The following is a 13,011-nucleotide window of genomic DNA, read 5'->3' as shown; positions in this document are numbered from 1 at the left end:
AGCTGATTTCTCACGGGCCGGCGACGCAGGCATCTCAGTGATTTCATACACGATGACTAATTTTTTTACCACGCTGTAGGTATAGTAACTACAAGCTAGTGTCTAGAATAATATCGTATTATACCTGGTTCATTTATCTTCTATATTAAATACTAGCAAAACGCCCGCGACTCGTTTCGCGTAAATACAAATATCATCCGTGATTTTCTCCGGGATAAAAAGTAGACTATGTGGTTGTTAAAATCTATTTCCATTCCAAATTTCAGCAAAACCGCTTCAGTAGTAGCGGCGTTATAGAGTAACAAACATCCAAACATACATCCAAAACATCCATACAAACTTTCGCGTTTATAATATTAGTAGGATAACCTAAGCAACTTAAACGTAATGGACCTTAGCAAGACACGTCTATAAGAAACTGGATTAATTAACAAAGGTTTCCGATACCTTTATATGGCAGTACTAATAACGCTTCATTGTGAGAGACGACAAGAAATTAATTTTGAATTTCAATAGCGTTGTAAAAACATTACCAACATAAATAGGTCCGTCAATTAGTAACGCGTTAATCAGTTAAATTTAATTAAAGGTTCAATTGTTTCGTTTTGTGACATGTTTTATTAATTAGTAGCAGTAGCAAAACTCCGAGATAGTTTAGTACTAAAAAAATAGCCCTATCAATAGATAATTTACTAATTTTCACGCATGTTAGTTGACCTAAACAAAATTGAGAACTCTATGCACCTAACAAATGTCAGTCAGATATTGGAGAGCCTTAATAGCCCAGTGGATATGACCTCTGCCTCTAATTCCGGAGGTTGTAGGTTCGAATCCGGTCCGGGGCATGCACCTCCAACTTTTCAGTTGTGTGCATTTTAAGAAATTAAATATCACGTGTCTCAAACGGTGAAGGAAAACATCGTGAGGAAACCTGCACGCCTGTACTTGAGATGTATCTAGAAATTTAGTATATTTTGTTATGTTGCTAATATCAAACTTGGAAAATATATTGATGCAGTGATATTATTAGTGATAGCTCAACGGATATGGCCTCTGCCTTCGATTCCGGAGGTTGTGGTTTCGGTGTCCGGGGCATGCACCTTCAACTTTTCAGTTATGTGCATTTTAAGAAATTAAATATCACGTGCCTCAAACGGTGAAGGAAAAACATCGTGAGGAAACCTGCATACTAGAGATGTTTCTTAGTTCTCTGCGTTAGTGAAGTTTGCCAATCCGCATTGGGCCAGCGGTGGACTATTGGCCTGACCCCACTCATTCCCTGTCATTCTGAGTGGAGACTCGAGCTCAGTTGTGAGCCGAAAATAGGTTGATAATGTGTATTATCTTCATTAGCTTCGGTAAATATAAACATCAGTACAAACTGCCCAACTCTTAGTTGCTACTGAAAAATTCGTGAAAAAAGAAAAGCTCTTATTATTCGTAGTCTGACCCAGGACTCGAACCCAGAAACTCACTATCCAAATCCTTACTCAACCACTAAACCAACAAAGCAATTTGTATTATGACATTCTGGTATCTATAATAATCATGTCATCATCATCTCCTTACCCTTATCCCACTTAAGTGGGTTCTGAAAAATATGTCAATCTTTTCCATTCGTCTATTACTCGTCAACTCATCATCCACTCCTTTTACACACATGTCCTCAATCACACAATCCAACCATCTCTTCTTTGACCTTCCTCTCCTCTTATGTCCTTCCACTTGCACATTCAACATTTCTCTAGTAATATAATCATGTATTAATCCTATATTCAAAACGTTCTGAAAACTTTTTCATTCGATACTTAAACATTCGTATACAAAGAACCGTTTACAAAGTCAATTAATTCCTACAATCCAATCTATACAGCTTAATTAATCAATCGACTGCGACCCAGGACTCGAACCCAGAAAATCACAATCCGAATTCTTACTGAACCACTAAACCAACAAAGCAGTTTGTATTATGACATTCTCGTATCTATAATCATGTATTAATCCCATATTCAAAAGTTTCGTCCAGAAAAACTTTTTCATTCGATACTTAAACATTCGTATACAAAGAACCGTTTACAAAGTCAATTAATTCCTACAATCCAATCTATAATTAGCTTAATTAATCAATCGACTTCCTAAAGAGAATAAAATAGAAATCTAAAACACATAGAGCGCTTGTATCCACATCCGTCGACAACCGATGCCTAAACAAGTTTTTGTTGAAGTTAATCTGAGTTTAAAATTTTATTAGTCATGCGACTGCAGACGGGATTTTTCTATTCTGTCTATGAATTAAATGCCTCATTGGTTCAGTGGTGTATGGCTATGGGCTGGGGGTTCGAATTTGCGTCAACCAAACATTTTTCCGGTAAAAATTAGCAGTCTGGGATCCGTAGAACATTTTTTACAACTGATTTACTATCAAATTAATTTTTCGTGAGTAGCTTCATCTCGATGAGATGATAAATATTTATATTTACGAAAATTCTTGATTCTGGTAGCTAACTGAGTTACCAGGAAATAAAAATTTGTAACCGTCGGAGTTTAACAGTAAAAAAACATCTGGGCAGTAACAACTTTAGGTAAACTACCCTCCTCTAAACCTGTACCAATAACGAGGTTAACAAAAAAAGAAGAAAATTTTCTTGGCTGTTGGGAGGCTTCGGCCGTGGCTAGTTACCATCATACTAACAAAGACGTACCGCCAAGCGATTTAGCGATCCGTTACGATGTCGTGTAGAAACCAAAAGGGGTGTGGATTTTCATCCCCTTCCTAACAAGTTAACCCGCATTGATCTTAGATTGCATCATCACTTATTATCAGGTGAGATTGTAGTCAAGGCGTAACTTGATAAGAATAAAAAAAGAAGAACACATCAACAAATTTTCATACCTCGTAGGATTTGAAACTACGATCTAAATGATCTCAATTAGGTTCCCCCATTAGATCATCGAGGAAATGGACATTTATGGTTCACACTCACACTATACCAAGGCATTGACGGGATTTAGCACCTCCGTATACTTAATTGCAGCTATCGAAGGCTAAGACCATTCACCGAAATGCACTACGAAGCCCATCTCTAAGTAAAAGGCAAAATTGGACTATTGCAGTGTTTCAACGCCATTTTTACCTCGCATATCCGACTCCGTTCCCACGGCGTCCGCAAACAGGTTATTATTAAAACATATCACTTAAATCATACTAATTACAACCTTATTATGTGACACATAAAGTGTAATTCGCTTTACTTTGTAAGTTAGACTCTTGTGAGATGAATTTAATGAATTTAATACTTATTGTTGTTAAAATAGAGTTGAAAATCAAATGTAAAGTGTGCATCAAGTGTATACGATTTGAAATTCCTATTTGAAATCATCGGTGAAGGATTTTAGGCTCTGTCTTCAATGTTTAATACTTCTTTAAGTCATATAGCGGTAAAATTTTCGTTTTATAGGACAGCTGTTTATAGTGATCATATTAACTTGTGTTGTATGGAACTTTGTAGTTTTAGTTTCTATTTTAGTATTAAGATTCGAAGATTGTCATAAATTATGTTAAGTATTGCAAGCTTATAGAAAATCCTATTAGAACATAAAGGATTACTGTTAAAGAAGCTTGATGATGAATAATGTTGATATTTTTGCTAACACCTTACAATTTTTTTTACCTCATCTTACTTTTTTTAACCCATATAGGCCAAAAAGTTCACCACGCTAGCCCAATGCGGATTGGCAGACTTCACAGACGCAGAGAATTAAGCAAATTCTCGGGTATGCAGGTTTCCTCGCAATATTTTCCGTCACTGTTTAATTGCTTATAAATGCAGCACATAACTGAATGCATGCCCCAGACCGGATTAGAAACTACACCATCTGAATCGAAGGCAGAGGTTATAATCACTGGGCTATCACGGCTCATAAATCAATATAAATTTTTGAGATTTTTTACTTAGAATCTTTCTGTAAAAAGAAAAGCTCAATAATTCAAAGTCCAAACCAGGACTAGAACCCAAGACTTTGTTGTCTTTTTTTATTCTTTACAAGTTAGCCCTTGTCTGCGTGTAATCTTAACTGATGATACCTAAGTGATGATGCTCTCTAAGATGGAAATGGGCCAACATTAGGCATAGGATGAAAACTCTACCGACAAAGACGTACCGTAAAGCGATTTAGCGTTCCGGTACGATGTCGTGTAGAAACTGAAAGGGGTGTGGATTTTCATCCTCCCCGTAACAAATTGGCCAGATTCCATCTTTTATTGCATCATCACTTATCATCAGGTGAGATTGTAGTCAAGGGATAACTTGTAAATAATAATAAAAAAATAACTAGCACAGGCAGTTTCACCTACATAGTTTCCATACCCGTAGGAGTTCAAGGATAAAATATAACCTATGTTACTCGCTATTAATGTAGCTTTCTATTGGTGAAAGAATTTGTAGAATCGGTCCAGTAATTTCGGAGCCTTACCTCTTTACAATATACTCGTAAGTTAAAGTTTAGATAGTAGAGAGCAGTGTGATACCATTCGATAAAGATTTTATAATACTAGATATGTCACTAACGCGTGTATTATTTAGAGACGAACAAAAGTGGCTAATTGTCTTAATTTCATTTAGTCGCATAGTACCTAAGCAAAGGAAGTTGAACAAATAATACCTGAATATTGTCTACAATGTCCAGTTGTGTGTTCAGGAACTGTAAAAACTATATTTATGAATAAATATGAAATGTAAGTAAATACAAAATTGTGCATGTGTGTGTTCCTAAAGGCCACCGTGGCGCAGTGGTATGCGCGGTGGATCTACAAAACGGAGGTCCTGGGTTCGATCTTCGGCTGGGCCGATTGAGATTTTCTTAATTGGTCCAGGTCTGGCTGGTGGGAGGCTTCCGCCGTGGCTAGTTACCACCCTACCGACAAAGACGTACCGTCAAGCGATTTAGCGTTCCGGTACGATGTCGTGTAGAAACCGAAAAGAGGTGTGGATTTTCATCCTCCTCCTAAGCAAGTTAGCCCACTTCCATCATCACTTATCATCAGGTGAGATTGTAGTCAAGGGCTAGCTTGTAAAGAATAAAAAAAAAAGTTCAGTGGAGTAGCTAAATTCGGATCACTTTCAGCGGTGATTTTGTTAGCACATGACATATCTATAGTATAAATATCGTTGTCATTCGACTTTATTTTGGTAGCCTTCAATGTTCAAAGAAGAGGCTTTCGCGTGGGCTGACTGCTACAAATGAGTACCATTATCAATTTTATTAAGTGTTTTGATAGCCCTAATGAGTTTGACTAATTATATTGAGTGACGCGATTCAAAACGAAAGTTTGTGATGAATCGTTCGTTTTATCTTTATTACATGACTGCCACATTTGTCTTGTGGCGTACGTACCAAAAGGTCCCGGGTTCGAGTTAGGTCGGGTAAAAATGGTTGAGAAATATTTAACTGTCAAAAATTTCCAATGCTGTTATCATTATCAGCGTATTGGAGCTTGGATTTGGAGTTCAGACCCACCAAGCTTTTCCAATGCGGGTTGGCGGGCATTTGATGGTAATGTTTGACTTACCAACGATAATTTAAATCAAAATTTATAGAATTTGCTTTTCTTATCCACTTTAGTTAAATAGTATTTTCTCAAAGCCTCTTTTTTAACCTCTACACATATACACATACATAATCGTCTTCAACCTATTTTTAAGCCTCATCATTATCAACCAATATTCGGTTCAGTGCTGAGCTCGAGTCTCCTCCCAGAATGAGAAGAAGTCTACCGTACTGGCCCAATGCGCATTGGCAGACTTCACACACGCAGAGAATTGAGAAAATTCTCAAGTAAGTCCTTCACCGTGTATACGCCTACACACTACAATTGATTTAGAGACCCACCTGTGGCTTAGGTTCATCATCATCATTATCATTAACAGCCGATGGACGTCCACTTCTGGACATAGGCCTCTTGCATAGACTTCCAAACAAAACGGTCTCGAGCCGCGAGCATCCAGCTGCTCCCTGTAACCCACTTGATGTCTTCGGTCCACCTAGTGGGTGGTCGACCAACACTGCGCTTTCCGGTACGGAGTCACCATTCCAGCACATTGGGACCCCAATATCCATCGGCTCTTCGAACTACGGGCCTGCCCATTGCCACTTCAGCTTCGCGACTCGCTGAGCTATGTCAGTGACTTTTTAGTTCGTTTGAAAATCTCGTCACATATAAACTCCAAGCATAGCTCGCTCCATCGCCCGCTGAGTGACTGACTGAGTTAGAGACCAAGTCACGGATTCCTAGGTCATCACTGGCAACACGCAATGTTAGAAGGAAAGAAAAGCATCTATCACCACAGAGAACATTTAGAAAGAAAGAAAAGCATAATATTTCATATCTAAACCAATAACTCAAACCCCGAATCTCTGCATTTTAATTCATATAGGCTAACCACTGGATTTAACACAGTTTTATATCTATGTCAAACATATAACATCTCTCTACACTCTACCTAACCTGTACAGCCTAAACAAATAGAAAGGTCTCCAAATCAATATAAAGTTCAAGACATACTATTATCACGTTACATTAGTACAGATACAACAAAAGCCTCCCACACAGCGCATGCGCGGAACTGCGCAGCTCTAGAGGAATGGCGCGGGCGCTATCTACACAGCATCTGCGATGAGAGGGCGCTATCTACACAGCATCGTACGACGTACGTATTGGATGCATCGCATCAAACGGATTTTAGTATTCTTTCTATAGAAAGGCATACAAGTGCGCAGCACCGGTCCGAAGTAAATTTTAGAATGGAGCGAGATCCAAATATGGCGCCTTTCCTGTTTGCTCCTAATAATATATACCTACAGCAATTCTGAGTACAAAGTTGGTAAGTATGGAACGTGAAGATCTGGATCGTACTTTGGACTTCTGGAGTGACCGATTGAAAATCAGGCCTGCGCCTGCGCGCACTATACACGCCTCTCAACCATCTCTTCATTAAATATATAGACAATAAAAAAAAAAAAAATTCTTATTTTTCTTTACCATTTAGGCGCCCTTTAGGATTTGGCGCCTGGAGCGACTGCTCCGTTCGTCGTATGGACGGAACGGCCCTGCAAGTGCGTACACTGATCCGCATCGGATCGCATCGATGTTATCTACCGTAAAATTAAAAATTCGTTTGATGCGATGCGTCTAATATGTATGTGTGATGCGGATCAGTTGGCGCTTACCATTAAGCGACTTCGTCCGCGCTTATTTATTTACTAGCGATGCTTTGCTTTGATTTATTCAACTGACAACTTCACCCCATTGGCTAGTACATTTACGCAAGCAAACTGAGTTTATGTAGGTGATCGAATCAGAAACAAAGAGTTTTGCAGAAGACTCATCTAGCATCATAGCTCAGCGAGTCGTGCAGCTGAAAAGGCAGCACATAATATTTCGAAGTGCCGATGGAAATTGGGGTCTCAAGGCTGGAACTTACACATAAAAGCTTACCAAGAAAGCTAACACTTGAATATTTAATACACATAATAATTTTCTAGTAGACGAAATCGCGGGCGTTACATTATAGCTCAAAAACCTAAATCATTTTTTGATTGCCTAATTGTTGCTTCTGCGAATACGGACTTAAAATAGGTGTTTGCAATATTTGTATTCAATTTTTATTAATGTTATCGTAGGCGAAACCTGCAGGCTACTCAAACTTACACCAAGCCAAAACGAGTAGGTATTTAATAATAGTACGAGAACCGGTATAATTAAGTAATATTTATTATTTATTAGTGAGTCCGCGTGAAACTCGATGTAAACTTTCAACTACCGATATCCTACCCCTACCCTACACCTACCTACCCCTACCCTACTTTTCTGGTTGATTTTTTACACCTTGTGTCCGAAAAACCCAAATATCTTACGGAACCCTATTTTTTTCCAAAATAAAATTAATTATTACTTGTGGATAATGTAGCTTACGAATGGTGAAAGAATTTTTAAAATCGTTTTTGAGCCTATTCATTACAAACAAACATACAAACATACAAACAAAGTTTTCCTCTTTATAATATTAGTATAGATATAATATTCATAGTGACCAATGTGTCACACATGGGTTGCCTAGTTAATAACTTTAAATAGTTTAAAAAAACTAAAAAAATACGCTTTTAGCACGCTTTTTTAATTACGAGTATTCGTGTGAAAATTTTATCGATAACTACCTTAATAAAAATTAAAAAAAAATAGTCAATGTTCTCACGGTTTGGAAGGTCTTACAGTTGAAGTCGTGGCGCATAAAGTTGCATATTACTTATTATGTAAAACGAGTTTTTAACAAAAAATCACAGTTTCAATTTTAAACGTCGATATTCTTTAAGCTACCGAATAATTAGTAGCTATCTCTTAGATGTAAAAATGGCTTTGCCTACCCTGTAATCTTATTACCAACCTGTGGCGAGCACAAGGTATTTAGTATGGTAGGCATTTTAAACAAATTGTACATATTAAAAATTCCTTTGTAGTTCCGTAGTCCACAGGGAACCCTTAAATAGTCTGACAAGTACGTTGATGACACTCCTATGATATGCGGGCGACGGGGTGAAAGACTGCGCGGGTGTGAAATCGTGCGTGCGGGGAAGTGAGGTGCATCTGCCGTGGGTTTTTCATTCATCGCTACACGCCCCCGCTACACGCCCGCGCGGGCCATCGGGAGTGTTGTGAACAAAATTGCCAAGCTATAGTTTCGCCATGTCCGTCTTTCGTCCGTCCGTCCACAGTTTTTCTACTAGAAAGTTGTTAATTTGCATGAGTATTTTATTTAATTTTTTTATTTAATACTCTTTATTTGTACACCACAAAAAATAAAAGAAAACAAGCAAAACAGAAACATAAGAAAAAGTAGAATACAAAAGGCGGCCTTATCGCTTAGTAGCGATCTCTTCCAGGCATCCTTAGGCTTAGGAACTTATTAGGACAACTGTAGGTGGTGTGTACGTAATAATAATGTACATTATACATACATACAAAAAACTACACACTAATACATAAACCATAATACACAAATTATATAATAATTATAAATATCATAAAATAAACTAATATATATAATATATCATTATGTCGTATGATAAATATTCTAATAAAATAAAATATGCAGCTAGTGACTAAGATAATAAGTCTTAACGGATTTTTTAAACATGTCAAGGGATTTGGATTTCCGAATGTCGACTGGGAGTGCATTCCATAGTTTAATAGCACGTACAGCAAATGAACATTTGTAAAATTTACTCCTATGGAAAGGCATACACAGTTTATAGTGGATAGGTCTTTGAAAGATACGAGGGGTGTTCTACCAATATTTTAAGATTTTTTGCTATACGAGTAGATTAGTAATGAGTTCTCAGGGGAGTTCTCAAAACGCAAACATACAGATTGCTCTGTGTATACGTAGTTCAAGTAAGTTGAAGGAAACTGTGTCCTAGTCTGCCTTAAATGAGTTGAACATGCAAATGAACAGTACAGGGGAGATCAACTTTTGGGATTCGTAAATAATTCATAGACTTGTTAGTACCCCTAAGGTTAGTTGTTAGGTTTTGATCTTGAAGTCACAATATCTATTTCTGGTTCAGGCTTTAGGGGTAATATAATTGTTGTTACTATGTAAGTAATTCCTACCGTGAAGTCAAGGCGAGGCGGTTGAAAAATGGAAAGATTTAAGTACAATTATCAAATTCTTTATTTTACGTTTTATCAAGTAAAAAAAAAAAGTCTTTTTATGCAATAATATACTAGACTCGTAAATATAAAACATATTGTGTTTTAAAATTATTTTTCCTATGGAATTAAATAGGGATTGAATATTTTTATGAGAGTGCCGTTTATTCCGTGATATTTTTGGAAAATGGCATATTGACTATCGCTAAAGTGTGAAATGTGAATGTAAGATTGAAATGGCGTCTTCTGTACCGTCTGGGGGCCTTAACTTGAGATACCCTGCTTACATAGAGATCAAAACAGCTCAAGTATCATCCACATCAATCCTTGGACTTAATAGTTAACCAGACAATTAGGTGTCATTAGATGGTGAGATTACAAATAATTGCGCGCTTGCATGTAAAACATGTCACATGCTAATAAGTTTAATTTTTACTAATTATCGTTGACAATTTTTTTTTTAAAAAGGTAACTAGGTGATTTTCCTCCAACTAAGTGAAAAGTCCGTGTTAGGAGTAGATATGATAATTAGTCCAGCGGCAGTGGCTTAACTAGACTCCGTGCCACGAAACAAGTCCTGTAGACGCGGCGCTCATGTCTTATGCCGTTTACAATAACCTACCCGAGATTACGGATAGATAGCTATCCTCGATTATTATCAGTAACAGTCAAACTATCTGTCAGTAGGTTATTGAAAAGCAAATAAGAACAGAAAGATAGATTTTCTTATCTTTAGTAAGCCAAATGGCGGATATTGAAAACGGCCGTTAATGGCACTCATTTTATAGCCGTGATAGCCCAGTGGATATGACCTCTACCTCTGATTCTGGAGGGTGTGGGTTCGAATCCAGTCCGGGGCATGCACCTCCAACTTTTCAGTTGTGTGCATTTTTAGAAATTAAATATCACGTGTCTCAAACGGTGAAGTAAAACATCGTGAGGAAACTTGCATACCAGATTTCCTTAATTCCTGAATTTCCTTAATTCTCTGCGTGTGTGAAGTCTGCCAATCCAGCGTCCAAAATTGGGCCAGCGTGCTGGACTAAGGCCTAACCTCTCTCATTCTGAGAGGAGAGTCGAGCTCAGCAGTGAGCCGATTATGGGTTGATAGCGACGAGTACATTCGAGTCGAATATAAAATCTCGATAGCGAATTTGTATAATAATGTAATTACAATTAGTGGCACGGAAACACGGTTAATTGAGTGAGCAAAAAATATTCATGTACATTGTGACTATTATTCAATAATATTAATATGTTATATTTACATAATGCGTCGACACATTAGCACCGTGTCATATCAGGGAGACAGAATCAAGACCGGGAGCCGCAGCAGAAAAAGCTGAAACTGGTAAGTGGCTCAAGTATGCCTCTCTGACAGAGAGTTACATATTTGTACCTTTTGCCGTGGAGACCCTTGGGCCATGGAGTCGCAGTGGCAAAAAATTTTTCCGTACCATTTCACCGCGGCTTGTTGCCTCGACTGGTGACAGAAGGGCTGGCTCATTTTTTGCGCAAAGGATCAGCCTGGCTGTCCAGCGCGGAAATGCAGCCAGTATTCTTGCCACCATTCCACGTGGGCATGATTTGTATAGTTATTAGGATAAGTTAGCTTAAGTTCCTAATTGTATTTTTTCTATGTTATGGATTAATTGACTTTAACATAAATTATATCGTATTGCTTTTTTTAGACTTGCGTATAATATTTTTTTTTTTTATTATTTAGATATTGACAAAGCCATTAGGCCAAACAATAAATGCCATTGATTTAATTTGACAGTGGTTCATGTAAAATAGACAAAAATGCTTGCTGACGGCCTCCGTGAAGCAGTGGTATGCGCGGTGGATTTACAAGACGGAGGTCCTGGTCCTGGTCGATCCCCGGTTGCCGATTGAGGTTTTCTTATTTGGTCCAGGTCTGACTGGTGGGAGGCTTCGGCCGTGGTTAGTTACAACCCTACCGACAAAGACGTACCGCCAAGCGATTTAGTGTCCCGGTATGATGTCGTGTAGAAACTGAAAGGGGTGTGGATTTTCATCCTCCTCCTAACACGCTAGCCCGTTTCAATCTTAGATTGCATCAACACTTACCATCAGATGAGATTGTCATCAAGGGCTAATTTGTAAATATAACAAAAAAAAAATACAACCGACTTCAAAATTATAAAAATGTTTTACTAAGCTAAAAAGCGAAAAATAACATCGTGTGTGCTAACTTCTCAGTTTACTCAGTGCGATCAGTTTGAAGGCGGTGCCAAGGTAGTGCTGTGTTAATTAAAGCCGTTTCTGAAAGAACTGTCTGAAAATCCAAATCATGATTTAAACGGCTTGAACTAATACATAATTTTGGCTGGTGGGAGGCTTCGGCCGTGGCTATTTACCACCCTACCGGCAAAGACGTACCGCCAAGCGATTTAGCGCTCCGGTACGATGCCGTGTAGAAACCGACAGGGGTGTGGATTTTCATCCTCCTCCTAACAAGTTAGCCCGTTTCCATCTTAGATTGCATCATCACTTACCATCAGGTGAGATTGTAGTCAAGGGCTAACTTGTAAAGAATAAAAAAAAAAACTAACGTACCGCCTTTAAACTTCCGTTTAATTTTTGGTCTACTAACCAGAAATTAACTAAAATAGCACCAATTAAACTAAGTATGATATGTTTTGCTCTAAGGTATATCACGTAATAGAAGCAACTGAGAAGGATAATTCTGAAGATTGCACTGAGAGATTATTACTCACGGATTTAATTGGCCGTTTATGCAGTCATTACTTTACGCCTATGTCATATTGTTGCGTAATTAAATATCTAGGCGTATTAGTAATCTTCAATTAACTGTAAACGTTGTTTATCCTATTGACTTTAGTTGCTACGTTGTAATCGATTATGACATGACTCATTGGGAATAGAATCCAGGACCAATTGGTTTATTATGTAAAGACAATAATAGCCGTACTTTTTTCGTAAAAGCTAAAAGTTTGATTTTAAATGGTGTTTTTGGAAGAGTTATGCCATTGGCAGATTTCAGACACGCAGAGAATTAAGAAAATTTTCCTGTTGTTTTCCTTCACCGTTTGAGACACGTGATATCTAATTTCTTAAAATGCACACAACTGAAAAGTTGGAGGTGCATGCCCAAAAGTTGGATCGCATTCGAACCCACACCCTCCGGAATCGGAAGCATGGCTCATATCCACTGGGCTATCACGGCTCTGCTAATAATAATAATATAATATTTCCGTATAAATCTGCTAGCTCCTAAATACACCACAAAAAATAATGTTTATCAGTAATTGTTTGGCCAG

The sequence above is a fragment of the Bicyclus anynana genome, chromosome 22, assembly GCF_947172395.1.
Source record: "Bicyclus anynana chromosome 22, ilBicAnyn1.1, whole genome shotgun sequence".
In the NCBI taxonomy this organism is placed as follows: Eukaryota; Metazoa; Arthropoda; class Insecta; order Lepidoptera; family Nymphalidae; genus Bicyclus; species Bicyclus anynana.
Note: the sequence above shows the minus strand (reverse complement) of the source record.